Below are 16,242 nucleotides of genomic sequence, written 5' to 3'. Positions count from 1 at the left end.
CTCTAGGGTGCCAATATTTTGCATGGGTTTCTGGTACTAAAGTGGAACATTTGAGTTGCTGGTACTCTATACCAGTCAGCAACAGCCCACTTCAAGCAGTTACCTTAAAGGATTTAGACAGTGTGAACCTTTTTCAGCGGCAAGAAAAAAAAACTGTGCTTCTTAACACAAATGCAGACCATCTCTCAATGCGGAGTATCTTTCAGTTCAGGGTCCGGGTCCGGGTGATGACAAGGTATCCGTGGCCCAGGGATTCATTGCTAATGGTGATGGGTGTGACCCAACCTGGTAATGGAAAGAGTGCTACATCCCCTGTTCCCTCCCTCCGCACACTGTCAACCTGTAAAATGAGGTTGTGTTTCATCTACCTCTACTCCTCTAGGCTACTTGGACTGTCTGATCTAATATTATATTGAGAGCTTTGCACATTTTGTATTCACTGTGGATGCATCCCAGGGTATGACTCGACAAATAAGAAATGTAGGAATACAAGAAATGTATAAAAAGATGATTGTGCCCTAACTGTAGTACTCCAACCTAACAGGTGAGGGCAGAATCCATTGTGTTCTAACAGAGCCACAGAAAGCTGACTGAGAGTCCTAGCTGGTTGACCACACTGATTTCTCTACAGTGGTGGTGATGGCTACCAGTAAAGGAGGCAAACGGTGCACTTTAGAAATGCTGATGTGAGTTAGTTTCATATTTTACATGCAGTTGAGGTTTCCCATGAAGTGTTCTAAATCAAATTATTTGGACATACAGTACCAGTCAAAAGTTTGGACACCTACTTATTCAAGGGTTTTTCTTTATTTTTACTATTTTCTACATTGTATAATAATAGTGAAGACATCAAAACTATGAAATAACACATGGAATCATGTAGTAATTTTTTTTTTAAACAAATTAAAATATATTTTAGATTCTTCAAAGTAGCCACCCTTTTCCTCTGACAGCTTTACACACTCTTGGTATTCTCTCAACCAGCTTCACCTGGAATACTTGAAGGATTTCTCATATATGCTGAGCACTTTTTGGCCGCTTTTCCTTCGTTCTGTGATCCAACTCATCCCAAGCCACCTCAATTTGGATGAGCTCGGGTGATTGTGGAGGCCAGGTCATCTGATGCATCACTCCATCACTCTCCTTCTTGGTCAAATAGCCCTTTCACAGCCTGGAGGTGTGTTGGGTCATTGTCCTGTTGAAAAACAAATGTTAGCCCCACTAAGCGCAAACAGGATGCGATGGCGTATCGCTGCAGAATAATGTGGTAGCCATGCTGGTTATGTGTGCCTTGAATTCTAAATGGATCACTGACAGTGTTACCAGCAAAGCACCATCACACCTCCTCCTCCATGCTTCATGGTGGGAACCACACATATGGAAATCATCCGTTCACCTACAAGACACGGCGGTTGCAACCAAAAATCTCCAATTTGGACTCATCAGACCAAAGGACAGATTTCCACCGATCTAATGTCCATTGCTCATGTTTCTTGGTCCAAGCAAGTATCTTTTTCTTATTGGTGTCTTTTAGTTGTGGTTTCTTTCTAGCAATTAGACCACAAAGGCCTGGTTCACGCAGTCTCCTCTGAACAGTTGATGCCGAGGCGTGTCTGTTACTTGAACTTATTTTTATTTGGGGTGCAGTTTCTGAGGCTGGTAACTGTAATGACCGTATCCTTACTTTGGCTCCCGAGTGGCGCAGTGGTCTAAGGCACTGCATCTCAGTGCTAGAGGCATCACTACAGACACCCTGGTTCGATTCGAGCTGTATCACAACCGGCCGTGATTGGGAGTACCATAGGATGGCGCACAATTGGCCCAGTTTCGTCCGGGTTTAGTCGGTGTAGGGCGTCATTGTAAATAAGAATTTGTTCTTAACTGACTTGCCTAGTTAAATAAAGGTTACATTTTTATTATCCTCTGCAGCAGAGGTAACGCTGGGCCTTCTTTACCTGTAGCGGTCCACATATGTGCCAGTTTCATCAAAGCGATTGTTTTTGCGACTGCACTAGAAGAAACTTTCAAAGTTCTTGACATTTTCCGGATTGACTGACTTTCCTGTCTTAAAGTAATGATTGACTGTCGTATCTCTTTGCTTGTTTGAGCTGTTCTTGCCATAATATGGACTTGGTATTTTTCCAAATAGGGCTATCTTCTGTATACCCCCCTACATTGCCACAACACAACTGAATGGCTCAAACGAATTAAAGAAGGAAGAAATTCCACAAATTAACTTTTAATGCACACCTGTTAATTGAAATGCAGTCCAGGTCACTACCTCATGAAGGTGGTTGAGAGAATACCAACAGTGTGCAAAGCTGTCATCAAGGCAAAGGATGGCTATTTTGAACAATCTCAAATATAAGATATATTTTGATTTGTTAACACTTTGTTGGAACCCCCTTTATCCCTCGTACAATGGCTGCGCCTAACAATCAAAGCAAAAATGTGAATTTAAGGTATCTACAACGTATTTGAGCATATGTTTAACCAGACACATTCATATAAAATATCAACATCTAATTGATAATCTCACCAATCCTAAATCAAAAGCCTCAGCCACACCAGAGACTCCTTGGATTGAACAGCAAACGGTCATTCTCTCTCCTTTTCACCTATATCAGTTATGATTAAAAGAGCTGAGGTCTGGCTGTTGCACCCGGGGCGTTGGAGTAATGTTCTTTGTGTTCCTGCACATGAGCACAACCCTGGAACACAGTATCGACTGGGAGCCGAACAACAAACAAGCAGCTCATTGCCGACCCCTGTGGCGCACCACTGCCTCTGATCACTATAAACATGGAGGCACATGGAGACTCAAAGACAACACTAATTAATGGGGAGCAGTGTGAAGGAGGCAGGGGACAGAGAAGGCCGCTGCCTGTTATTCCTTAATGGTAATGATGACCCTAGTGCTTGTCATGTGGCACAGAGCAAAGGAAGGCCTTAGGACTTTCGTCACTTCTGCATTGAGGGAAGGGAAGATAAGGGAGGGTGGAGAGACAGGGGGAAGTGAGAGAGGAAAGGTAGAGAACACTGAAAGAGAATCGGGTAAGAGAGATCTGTACGTTAGAGAGGGAAGGGAGATGGGGCAGGGAGACCGAGGGAGGGAAGAGAGAGAGGGGATAGGAATGAGGGAAGGGAAGGAAGAGCGAGAAAGCGGGGAGACTGAGAGAGGGGGGATGGAAGGTAGAGAGTGCCCTCAAGTAGCAGAACAAGAGATGAAAGCTCAGTGTGCCTTGGTTACCATGAGCACCAGATCAATAGAAAATACATTTTCTCTGCGTCTCTCACAGCCTGTTTGCACGGTGGAGTGATCTGGTCGGGGTGTGTGTGGAGGAGAGGTAATGGACAGAGGGAGGTAATTCAGGGTTGGGGAACAAGGTTAACTACAGGTCAAGAAGCATGAGATGTAGCATGTAACTGGGATTATTGACTGGTCTAGTGTGTGTGTGTGTGTGTGTGTGTGTGTGTGTGCGTGCACGTTCTTGCTTACATGTGTACATTTTGTGCGTCTGCATGCGGGTGAGTCTGTGTGCCATTACGGGCAGGTATTCTTTCATCCTCAATAATGCACCTTGTTATCAGCAGTGGATGTTACAGTGCAGAGCATTTAGATTGATCCATAACTAGATTTCCTCCTGCAGCCAATCCATGTCCCACGAGTTAAACACTTGCCATTGATCAATGCTGAGTGGTCCTAGGCTCTCCAATTGAAAATCAGTTGTTTCAAACCCCCACCTAAAGGAAACCCTGTTTTTAACCTGTCGAAATCAGATATAATATCACCTGATCCTAGAATAACATGCAAACAACCTATACACAATTTATCATTTATTAAACATAAATGTTTGTCTGTCGGTGTACCTTGCTGATTCTGAGATAGAGGGAAACCTATTTTAGAAGGCACAAAATGGTCACTGGTGACGTTCGGCAAGGTACGCCAGTGACAAATGCTGATTTTATGAAGGTGGTGCATGAGGTGGCAGAAGGGATTAGGTGGGGATGATACCCTTTTGTTTATACTGTACAAAGTTGAAAATGGAGAAACTCTTCCTTTAGCTGGAAAGTTAGCCTGGCTCAGGTTCTGCTATAAAGTGTTAAGGGATTTGAGAGAGTTCCGATGCAGGTGAAAGTCGTTGATCTCATTAAGAAGAGAGACACTTACCTGGCACATCGAATACAATTATTATCCCTGCAGCCCTTATCAGAATTTTATAGGGATGTAATTTCAAAGTTGTTCTTATACAACCCACCTGGCTGCAACCTAATATAGAGAAAATCACTGGATTGGCTTTTTGGTACATTAAGATGAGCAAAACCGGCCGAAGGACAGAGGAAGAGCTTTTGAGGCTTGATCTTTTTTGTTGTTGTTGCACTGACCGCTCTTTTTGAGATGTTAAGTCAATGAGAGACATTATTATTACGGTTGTTGGTTATTATTATTCTTAGAAGTGTGGGCTTTTATTAGGGCATGATGCAACAGGTATGTAACATTCAGGGTTGGTGGATGCTGATCTCGAGTCAGTCTGTAGTCCAGGCTCTTTTACTGTGTGCTATTTTATCAGGCGTTGTTAATATTAAACCACTCTTAACAGGCTGTTAGCACGCTGTTATTTTGTCAAATACCTCTTTCTATAACTCTCATCAACATGGAGAGAGGAAAGAACATTCATTATTGCTCTCAACTTCCTGTGAGGTAAGCACGCTGACCGAAACCATTGCTTGGAACAGACAGTATAAAAAAAATATGGAATTTCCCACCAAATTGCCACGGTTAAAGTGGTTTATGAGAGCCAGCTTAGTGGTCTGTTCTGTTTGAGTTGTCATCAGCGAACCGCTCTGATCGCCCGAGGCCTCTCGAGCGTTAAAGGTCTCCAATGTATCCACGCTGCACTTTCTGTTAACAGACTTTGCACTCGTTATCCAGTCCCGAGCAAACACACCCGGTCAGCATTGTCTGCTGTTAAAAGGCCATTATGCCTCCATTACCTTGGTCTGCTCCGGGGCCTACACTCAGGCTGCAGCCACAGTCCCCTTGGTATGTCTGTGTCCGCCCTGGCTCCAGATCCTCCTGACCTGTCTGGCTACCTTAGCTGACCCTCTCCCCTGCCTTTCATTCTGTCACCCCTCCCCCCTCCCCTTTCCCCGGAATAGAATTAAACAAACAGCGACTGGGACATTCTAATTAGGATGTCTCTCGTGGTGCCGTCGCTGTGGTTCTCTTACACTGTCTAGGCTCTCTGAGAACATCCCATTGCAGGTTAAATGTTTTCTCATGCTGGAGAAGGTTTCAGACCATGTGGGTGTATTTTTCTATCAACTTGAACTTGCTCTTTAGGAAAGTGTGGCCAAAGTTTGTGGGACCGCCATTATGAAACCACAACTGTGTTCTCAAGCAGTCAACCTTTTTTAAAGTCAAAATAGCTCAAAATGACTCGATTCAGATATTCAATTTGAATTCAAACGCAACTGGAAGGAATTGCTGAAGGTCTTGGATATAAAAGATTATACCGAGAAAAAAACAAATCTAAAGGGGAAAAAAAGAGAGGAAGAGACTTCTACCTTTTTTTTTTTAATGAACGACCAATCCTGTTCAAGATCTCCACCGTCTTGCCTCTTTCAAGAAAATGTCATGATTTCACCATAAGTCAATTATTACCTATTTCATGTTTGCGTCTTGGTTCTGATTGCATTTGGGACCTGGCCCGTCCTCTGCCTTTCTAATGGGTGTGTTGCTGCCTTGCCTATGCTGCAGCAGACTGCATTAGTCTGTCTCAGGGCTGATTGTGTTAGAGCTCTATGCTCTTCTGTTCTGGCTGAAGGAGAAGAGGATATGAGTGGGTGCTGCTGTTTTTCAACCTGGCTCCCTTCCCTCCATCGCTCCATCCGCCGTTTGCTCGTTTGTCTGTTCGTTACTAACTCCATTGAAAAGCTCCAAGGGTCAGGATGTCAAATGGAGAGTGAATCACAACATGCCGGGGATTAGATTTTCTTCTGGGCCTGTTAAAAGTTGTATTTTCTTGTCTATCAGACAAGACTGCGAGGAATGTGTACTTTAGTAGTTTGTTTGGTGCTTGCACTTTAACAACAGACTGAGAGAGAATACCTCAGTTTTGTCTCGCTCTCTTTCTCTCTCCCGTCCTTTGTTCCTCTCTCTCTTTATATCTACCGTTAACTGACAACATTTAATGGAAACACTTGAGTGAATGAGTTATACAAAGTACAGTATATTGAAAGCAGGTGCTTCCACACAGGTGTGGTTCCTGAGTGAATTAATCAATTAACATCCCATCATGCTTAGGGTCATGTATAGAAATGCTTGACAGACCATTATTTTGACTACCATGGCTATGTCCCCCCATAGGATGCCAATGCCCCCATCCACAGGGCACGAGTGGTGGTTACTGAATGGTTTGATGAGCATGGAAACGATGTAAGCCATATGCCTTGGCCATCTCAGTCACCAGATCTCAACCCAATTGAACACTTTATGGGAGATTCTGGAGCGACGCCTGAGACGGCGTTTTCCACCACCATCAACAAAACCCCATATTATGGAATTTCTCATGGATGAATGGTGTCGAATCCCTACAATAGAGTTCCAGACACTGCAATGTGCATTCATCCCCCCATCCTCTCTCCTGTAACTATTCTCCACGTCTTTGCTGTAAATGAGAATGTGTTCTCTGTTATTTTATCCTAAAATAAGGGTAAAATAAAACAATTCATTTTTTTATTTTTTTTACTATTGTGTATCATGGTGGTTTCATGATTTCAGGGGGTCTTTTCAAACAGCTCTTACACTGAAAATGCATTATCATCATGTTCACAATTTCACAGTGTTGTTCCAACCTCATAGTGTGGAAATGTAAACACAGGAACATTACATTTTTGACTGCACTGGGCCTTAGTGTTGAGCTTTTTGAGGTCTGTTCGGTTTCTGTTCGATTTATAAAAAATAATCATGGATTTCGGTTTCGATTATGTGGTTTGAATGCTGTAACAACACAGAATCAAACAATTAATACATGATAGTAGTGACTGCCCATTACTGCTTATCACTTATTAACCATAATTTATTCACTTAGAAAATCACTATTTTGTAGCTCTTTAAAGTAAATAAGGCATACATTCGAATACCATCTATCAATCACTTAGACCATGTCCTTTCAGGTAGAGATGCATCACGAAGCATCAGCTGCTCTATAATCCCCTCGTAATTGCACGTTCTTTTGCCTCTTCCATAGCAGGTGTAAAAGAAGCACAAACCGGACAGGTGGATGCGCAATGGATTCAAGTCATTGTAGTTGTTTACCATGTTTTATGCACTAAACTATGTTGAATATTGGCCTGTTGGAAACTACAACTCCCTACTACGTTGCACAGTTCAGTCTGGATCTGATTTATCTCTAGAGAAACAGTGCAAAGTGCGCATTGAGCTTACTGAAAAAAACGGAATGAAATGGAGTTCAAATAATTGAACCGATTTTATAGGTCAATTAGTTAAAAAATTAAATAAAAAAACGATATTCTGGTAAATTGCTACTGGGCCTTTAATCAGGCTGTTTTCTAAGGTAAGTGTTTTGTTTTTTTTTACCTTCAAATGTGTTGGACATAACATTTGGCTCCTAGACATCCATTGTGTTTCACCTCAAACTGTAGATAAAGGAAATAATAACTGTAATTACATTTTATTTTCAGTTCCAACCACAGGGGAAAGGTCAGTTAATAATCTGTTAACAGGTTTCCATTTATTTTGTGACATTATTATTTTGAAATGGAGGAACTGTTGAATTGGATATAAAACCATTTAAATGATAAGGATTCCTTTTGGCTGTGTGCTTTATATGGTCTTTGTTGTACTTACCGAATATATTTTCTTTCTTAGTCCAATGTCTATTCGGCTGGAATCATTTCTACTTCATGCCTTTATTGGGAACAAATACAAAATATGTAATCTGTCTATCTTTGTACAGCTATATGGTAGATTAGCTATAGCTATCTCAAGCATTTTTTTCATCAGTAGAAGTAGATCATCCATTTACTGTACATCTATGTGCATGTGTATTGTCTCCCTATGTGCATTTAGCTATAGTCTTTCGCTGTGCCTTATGTCAGGCCGTATATAAAAGAGGCTGATGGCTCAGGCATTTGTCTCGGTGGCTGGGGCTACCACTAGCTGGTACAGCGGGCACTAGACCCTGGCACTGCCACAGCAGAGCTCCTGGCCACTCAAAAGCATTGATTGTTGAGAGCCACCATTCATCACTGGGCCAGTGTTCTCTGCTTTGACACCATTGTTCAGATTCTCTCACTGTCTCTGTCTTTATCTCTCTGTCTTTATCTCTCTTGTCTTTTCTCACTCTGCCTCTCTTGTCTTTTCTCACTCTGCCTCTCTCTCATTCTCACTGCCTCTCTCTCATTCTCACTGCCTCTCTCTCAATCTCACTCCCTCTCTCTCAATCTCACTCCCTCTCTCTCATTCTCACTCCCCCTCTCTCATTCTCACTCCCCCTCTCTCATTCTCACTTCCCCTCTCTCATTCTCACTTCCCCTCTCTCATTCTCACTCCCCTCTCTCATTCTCACTCACCCTCTCTCATTCTCACTCACCCTCTCTCATTCTCACTCACCCTCTCTCATAATCTCACTCACCCTCTCTCTCATTCTCACTCCCCCTCTCTCATTCTCACTCCCTCTCTCTCATTCTCACTCCCTCTCTCTCATTCTCACTCCCTCTCTCTCATTCTCACTCACTCCCTCTCTCTCATTCTCACTCCTCCCTCTCTCTCATTCTCACTCTCTCAATCTCACTCCCTCTCTCTCATTCTCACTCCCTCCCTCTCTCATTCTCACTCACTCCCTCTCTCTCATTCTCACTCCCTCTCTGTGTGCATGTGAGAATGGCTGAAACAAATGTGAGAAGTGGTTCGACAGTGAACTTGCTAACCCATATAGTTGGTGCACTACTTTTGGCCAGTGTCTCCTATCAGGCAATAGGGTACCATTATGGGCACCGTGTGCTTCACTGGAGGGACTGGTCAATAGGCACTGTATAGGACCTGGGTCCACATAATGCTTCCACAGAGTGAGAGAGTGGCCAATAGAGAAATGTACACTATACATGAGAATGGTCAGCAATGTCTCGTGGAGTCATTCATTCCGTGATTGGACTACATGCACTGGGTGGGAGTTTGTGTGTGCATCGCATGTGTGTGAGTTAGTGGGTCCAGAGTCCCAGGGTCCACGTCATCTTGCCTTGACCATCTGGCTGGACAATCGGGGAGTGTGTGAACAGCTGGTGATGGATAGACTATGGTTATTGTAGAGGAAAGAATGAATAGTGTAGCCCACTGCTTCCCCAATCCCAAAATGGATTCAAATGATTGACGTACAAATAGAACTGTAAATGCCTCCCAAAAACATATACAGTTTTCTGATGCTTCTTTCCTAACAAACTTGCCAGAGTGAGTCACAAATGGCTTTTTACGATTTGCTTTTTGAACTTTCCCTGAACCTGTGTGATAGGAAAGTGTCTTCTGGAAATTGAGTGAGCAGTGTTTTTCTGTCCTGTCGATACCAGTGCAGATGGTAGAGATAGATGTGTCTAGATGGTCTGTTTTTATGGTGTTTTTTCTGACTCTCCACTTGATACAAGCACTCAGGATGATGAGTTAATTATGCCAGTGGTCAGGTAGCGTATTGAACAACGTAACGAAGCTTTGTTGCGCCTTGCTAAATCAGGCAAGGCATTGTAGCAAACAAGTCTTTGGTTGTCTAGGCAACCCCCCCCCTCTCTCTGCAACAGCAGCACACATAGAAATAGAATGAATAGGACAGACTTGGCACCTCTTACCCTGCCAATTTGACTACTAACCTCATGGGTATATTCGTAATGTCTACCTGGTATGGTAACGCAACAATTTCCATGGTAATGTAGAATATAAGTTCTAATTATGTAAACTGATGTGGCTCATACAATGAAATGTATTTTTTGTAATGTTGAGTTTAAAAAAGACCAAGTCATATCAAGCCATATTTGATATATTAACAGCTTAATCACATTTTTTTGCACCAATTTGTGAATTAGCATGGACAAGTTGCAGTATGAGATATCCCCAAGGTATGTTTGAGCAAAACACTCACTTGGTAACACCTCTATCTGTAAAACCTGTAAGCGAAATCAGTACAGGAATCCAATTAACCCCCTAGAGTCGATTAACACACTGGTGCGTCAATCTAAGTTGAGTTAATTCAATAAATAACAATCCCCATCAAAATCCTTCTATTTGGTAGTGCCCGAACACAAACTAATGAGACCTCACTGTGGAAAGGGGAGATTCTAACGAGCACAATGGTGTTCTCCGTTTTGCTCTAGGACCCCCACAATTGTCACGGGATGCATCTGAAGGTAACCTGTACGGATTGTTTTTTAACTAATGTAAGTATATTTCTTATATATACACTTCCATTCATTTTTGAAAAAATATATATAAAGAAATATACTTCCATTCATTAAAAAAATCTGTACCGGTTGCCTTCAGATGCATTCAGATGTTCTTTGTTTCTGGCCATTTTGTGCCTGTAATCAAACCCACAACTGCTGACGCTCCAGATACTCATCTAGTCTAAAGAAGGCCAGTTTTATTGCTTCTTTAATCAGCACAGCAGTTTTAAGCTGTGCTAGCATAATTGCAAAAGGGTTTTCTAATTATTAATTTGACTTTTAAAATGATCAACTTGGATTAGCTAACACAACATGCCATTGGAACACATTGGTGATGGTTGCTGATAATGGGCCTCTGTACGCCTATGTAGATATTCCATTAAAAAAATCTGCCGTTTTCAGCTACATTAGTAAATTTCAACATTAACAATGTCTACACTGTATTTCTGATCAATTTGATGTTACTTTAATGGACAAAAAATGTGCTTTTGTTTTAAAAAACAAGGACATTTCTAAGTGACCCCAGACTTTTGAATGGTAGTGTATATACAGTACCGTTCAAATGTTTAGACACACCTACTCATTCAAGGGTTTTTCTTTAGTTTGACTATTTTCTACATTGTAGAATAGTGAAGACATCAAAACTATGAAATAACATATGGAATCATGTAGTAACCAAAAAAGTGTTCAACAAATCAAAATATATGTTATATCGGAGATTCTTCAAAGTAGCCACTCTTTGCCTTGATGACAGCTTTGCACTCTCCTAGATTTAGGACAGACACTTCAAAACCTTGTTTCTTATGATACATTTTTTGCTGTCCTTTTTGCCATTCATGAATATGCTTTTCTATGGGCTTTAGTAATAAAGAATAAACTATAGATTTTTTTTCAAATCATTTTTTAAAATAAAATAAAAATATATACCCAAAGAGGTCCTAAAATTGAAAAATGTAATTTGACCATCTTAAAACAATTCCATATGTCAGCTTAGCACCCCCTCCTCCCCCAACATCTTAGACTTTAAAGAATTAAACATAATGTAAAGAGGAAATGTCATGAAACAAGAAGAAATGAGGCAATTAGACGAAAGCCCACAGTACATGTTCATCTAAAGCAGAATAATGGTGTGTTGTGCTCGGGGCGTAAACAAACGCCATTGTCACCGACTGGATTTGCTCCTTTTCTGTTTAAATGTGCCAGTGATCCAGGACAGTGGTGGTGGGAGAGGAAACTAACTAGTGTATTCTTTGGGCATACTGTGAAATGTAGGCTGCGTTAGCTCACGTTCACACAGCTCAAGGCTGTTTTGTCGAGGAGCTGGCAAGGCAATTGCCCTTCCCCATTAGAGACAAAGTCCCTGTATTCACGCCCGCATGCATGCACACAGACACACACACTGTGGATTGATCAATAGCAACCTGTTGATGCCGTATCTGCCTGTTCTGTGCTGTTGTTACCTAACACCTTTTACCTGAGAGAGGAGAGATCACAGGATAGAAACCCCACGGGAGAGAGAAATATAGAGAGAGAGTAAAAGAGAAAGTGAGAAAGTAGAAGAGTAAAATACTGAAGGAAAGGGAGTCGGAGAGAGAGAATGCTCTGAGTGAGATGTTTTTGGCCAGTAAACAGATTAGTGCGAAAAGCATTGGGCGGTGTTGACGGAACAGAGTTGAGGTTCCATCATCGCTGGTAGTGGTGCCAGCCTCACTGGGACTAGATCAGATTACGATGTAAACCTCAACACTGATGCCAAACAAGAACAGGAAGTGTAACCCAGCAAAGTGGATTTTGTTTTGCATGAGTGCATGCTGAAATAGTGAAGATTGGCACTACCACTGACACATTTTTCTAGATTTTTGTCCTGGGTAAAAGTTGATATCACATACACGCTTAGGGGGAAAAAAGTTCCAGAAGGGTTCTATCACTGTCCCCATAGGAGAACCATTTTTGGTTCCAAGTATAACCCTTTTTGGTTCCAGGTAGAACCCTCTGTGGGAAAGGTTCTACATGGAACCCAAAAGGGTTGTACCTCGAACCAAAAAGGGTTCTTCATAGGGTTCCTCTAAGAGTGTACACAGGTTTGGTTGAACTGTTTCTGACATACACATGATTCCCCATTTGGATTGAGCAGTTGTAGGAAGTGAAGGTCACAGAGGTCATGCAAGGGGCTTGGGGTTTCAAGGACATAGGCGAAAAATAAGGGGTTTAGCTGTAGCGTCTGTAGCATCTCCTCTATCTGCCGCTGAAAAATCTCCAGAGGACGGCCTGACCATGAATGCCTGATAAGTCTGAAGACAGAGGGTCATTCTACCCGGGGCCTGTGGGTGGAGGTCCTTGAGCCATGATGAATGCTGTGGCAGAGTGGGCAGTGGCAGTTTTTTACTCCTGGGTGGGAGGTCTGGTCAAGGGCCACATAACTGCGCTGCTTCTTAGAGGAATACTTCCCGTGCCTGGGTCCCACCACTGTAGGTGGATCCTGGCTGGCTCCTTGTTGTTGTTCCAGACGCTGGTCCACCAGAAGGCCAAACGTCCTCTGCTCTACAGGGGCCTTGAGGAGAGAGCCAAGGCCCACTCGCTGCATTCCTCTTCTCCTCGTCTTGTCTGTTTGTCAAGAGTTTGTCACTGTGGGTTGTCACTTCTCCTTCTCCTCATCTCTCTCTCGGCACTACAGAGCTTCTTTTTATGGAACGGTCATAGCTTGGTAAATAAACATCTTTAAAGTACATTCTAAGAAAAAAAGGGTTCCAAAAGGGTTTGGCGGCCGTCCCCAAAGGAGAACACTTTTTGGTTCCAGGTAGAACCCTCTGTGGAAAGGGTTCTACATGGAACCAAATGGGATTCTTTAAGGCTTCTCCTACTTTAAAGGGTTCTCCTATGGAGACAGCCGAATAACCCTTTTTGGTTTTAGACGGCACCTTTTTTTTCCTAAGAGTGGAGATCATTAACGGGCCTGATTGAAGTGGTCCGTCTCCCCAGCGAATATGTACTGTATCATGATGAGTGGCTGTGTGCTTTTCATCCGTTCACCAAGGCCTATCATCTGTCTCCAGCCAGGCCCTGTGCCTGCCTCAGCCTACCCTGTGACGGACACGTTGCCGTGAGATGTTCTCATCGTAAAAGCACATGAATAATACGAAATTGATGAGCGGGACCAAGAGATCAAGAAAAGTGAGCGCAGTGTGCTACATTGCAAACCCTGAAGCAGCTCTGTAGAGACCCTTCTACCTCCTACCCCCTCCTCAGTGTCATGCATCAGCCCGCACATTCATTTCCCTGAATGTTGTTGACAAGCACCTGTGTTTTATCATCCCCCGCTATCTCTGCTACTGCATCTTTTTTGGGGGAGAGGGGTAAGCATGATTTTGTTCATGTAATAAAGGAGCACACTGGGGATAAATTGCCTCTTTCTCTCTTTCGATCCCTGTATCTCACTTTTTCATCTCTTTTTTTCCCCCCAAAGATGACGCAAATGTTTATTTGCTTTGGACCTGCTTCTGCCTGATTTTCTTTGACATTCCAGTACCACTTCATTAGTATATTATATTATAAAGTGACGTTTCTGACACAACTCAGTGTCTCACAGCAATATGGGGAGCGTTAATGAAATGCAATCGTCCACAGTTTTTAAAGGCGTCGTAGCCGTACTCCACGCTCCTCTGAGCATATGACTAACAGCATTTCCTAGTAGAATATGGAGTTATATTAAGCTCCGTTATCTGTATAGGGAACAGTACGCTTAACTTATTTGGCAGGGAGAGTGTGTGAGGGAGACTATTTCATCAGCATTCAGCCCTGTTGATTGAATGACTGATGATATGTGATTAAAGTGGAGACGGTGGCCCGGTGCAGACGTATTCTGAGTGCATCTGCAAGTAGTGGCTGAGCCTAATGGAGACATGGAGTCCTGTTCAGGTCTCGGTCACAGTATTGCTGTCAGGGAACCAAAGACAAATCATTAAAGGGGTATTCCACTTCAAAATCAAAGTCAGTCAGGTGTTTTTAGACCTTTTTTCAAAGCAGTCTAATGTCAAGATGACTATCTTTATAAACTTTATTCATAACTATATTTTCTGACAATGCACACATGTGGAATAGATGGGCAATGCAAAACTATACAATTGTACATTTGTTGGTGTTTAATTTCAATGTCAAAACACTCTGGGGTTGTGCACACACATAGGTATACAGTTCCTTTCCCAGAGTCCCAGAGAGAGGGAGAAGAAAAGTGGGTTAGACAGATTATTCAGTGTTTTGTCGTCATACTGTAAGTGCAGTGGAAAGTGCTAATCAGAACAATGCTATTTGATGGCAGTTGATGAAGGAGGTGATGGTGTGAGATGACTCTGTAACATAACAGGGCCACTGCCGGGAGGAAGTAAGTCTGAACAGTTTGCTCATATTGTGGAGCTGCTGGAGCACCGGAGCACAGGCACGGCTTTCATCATTTTATAACATCAAATCACTGTGTCTTTATAGCACCGTCACAGCGGCACACACCTCAATCACATCTACTGGGAAAATATCTCTCTCCCTCATCCTCTCTCTCATTCTATCTCTCCCTCCTTTTCATACTATTTCCATGTATCCCTCTCCTTTTTTTTTCTTCTCTCCATTGTCTCTTTCTCCTGATCGGTCTTTTCTCTTTCCTGCTCTTCTGGTCTCTCATATTTCATGTTGTGAGGTGTAGGGTCACAATTACAGTTGCCTTTCACCAAGGTGACAAGGGATGTTTGGTTCTGTGATTTTGTTCACTGGGAAAGTATCAAGGTCTTAGTGACTCCTAGAGAAATAAGTGCTGGTGGCGTCCTGGTTCCCCAAATGGGCTTTGAGCTTCGGTTGAGACCAGCCGTCCTTCAATCCTTTCACAATCATATCTAAGAGCAATTTGTTTTAATAAGTAAATAGCTTCCGCTACAGAAAACCTGCTTTCATCTTAGATATTTAATTTCAGTGTCGCCCGTTCAAGTGCCTGTGATTTTTGTCGTTGTAGCTGACTCGAGTAGTATGGCTCTACCTCCATGTACATCATTCACACAACTGTAACAGTTTCGGCTTATGTGCTTTAATTGTACTCAGATCCACGATGGCCCTTTGGAAGATCGCTGATCCGGATTGTAATACGTCTCTTTGATCATAGAATCGGAACATCTGTCAGTAGATCCAGAACTTTGGTTCTCCAAATTGCAAGTTTTAGTTTTTAAAATTCTAAATGCAGTGATATTCTTCCATCTGAACGCCTTGTTGATCCATTTTGAGTTACTGGGGCGGCAGGTAGCTTAGTGGTTAGAGCGTTGGGTCAGTAACTGAAAGGTTGCTGGATCGAATCCCTGAGCTGACAAGGTATAAATCTGTCATTCTGCCCCATGAACAAGGCAGTTAACCCACCGTTCCCCGGTAGGTCGTCATTGTTAATAAGAATTTGTTCTTAGCTGACTTGCCTAGTTAAAGGTTAATTATTCTAAAATAAAGACTGTTGGTCTTTCTCAAACCCAATGATCTGCTCAAACCGGCTCAAACCAACGCCTGCCTTGCAGTTGCTCAGGCATCAGATAAGTGTCACTGTGAATCGGGTTGAAAGTCCATACTTATAGGAGTTATTTTAGTGACACTGGCCTCCTTGTCCCACATAAACAACTATGCGGCTCTGACAATAGACCACTGTTGAGGAAATATTAGCATGCAGATTCCACTGTTGTTTTTTTCTACACCATTTCGTCCAGTATAGTGTTTGCATTGTTCTTCAGGGAGCGCTGCACTCCATGCCCTGTGCTCCGGGAGCTAGCTAGC

General features: G+C 42.6%; 1 protein-coding gene across 1 annotated transcript in view; it reads left to right on the top strand.

Moving 5' to 3' along the window:
- The window catches only part of LOC135559540 (myelin basic protein-like), a 51,864-nt gene that overhangs the window by 34,224 nt on the left and 1,398 nt on the right, over positions 1 to 16,242 (top strand). The window lies entirely within an intron of this gene.

The sequence above is a fragment of the Oncorhynchus nerka genome, linkage group LG14 (genome assembly GCF_034236695.1).
Source record: "Oncorhynchus nerka isolate Pitt River linkage group LG14, Oner_Uvic_2.0, whole genome shotgun sequence".
NCBI lineage: Eukaryota > Metazoa > Chordata > Actinopteri > Salmoniformes > Salmonidae > Oncorhynchus > Oncorhynchus nerka.
Note: the sequence above shows the minus strand (reverse complement) of the source record. Positions and strands in the feature narration are given on the sequence as shown.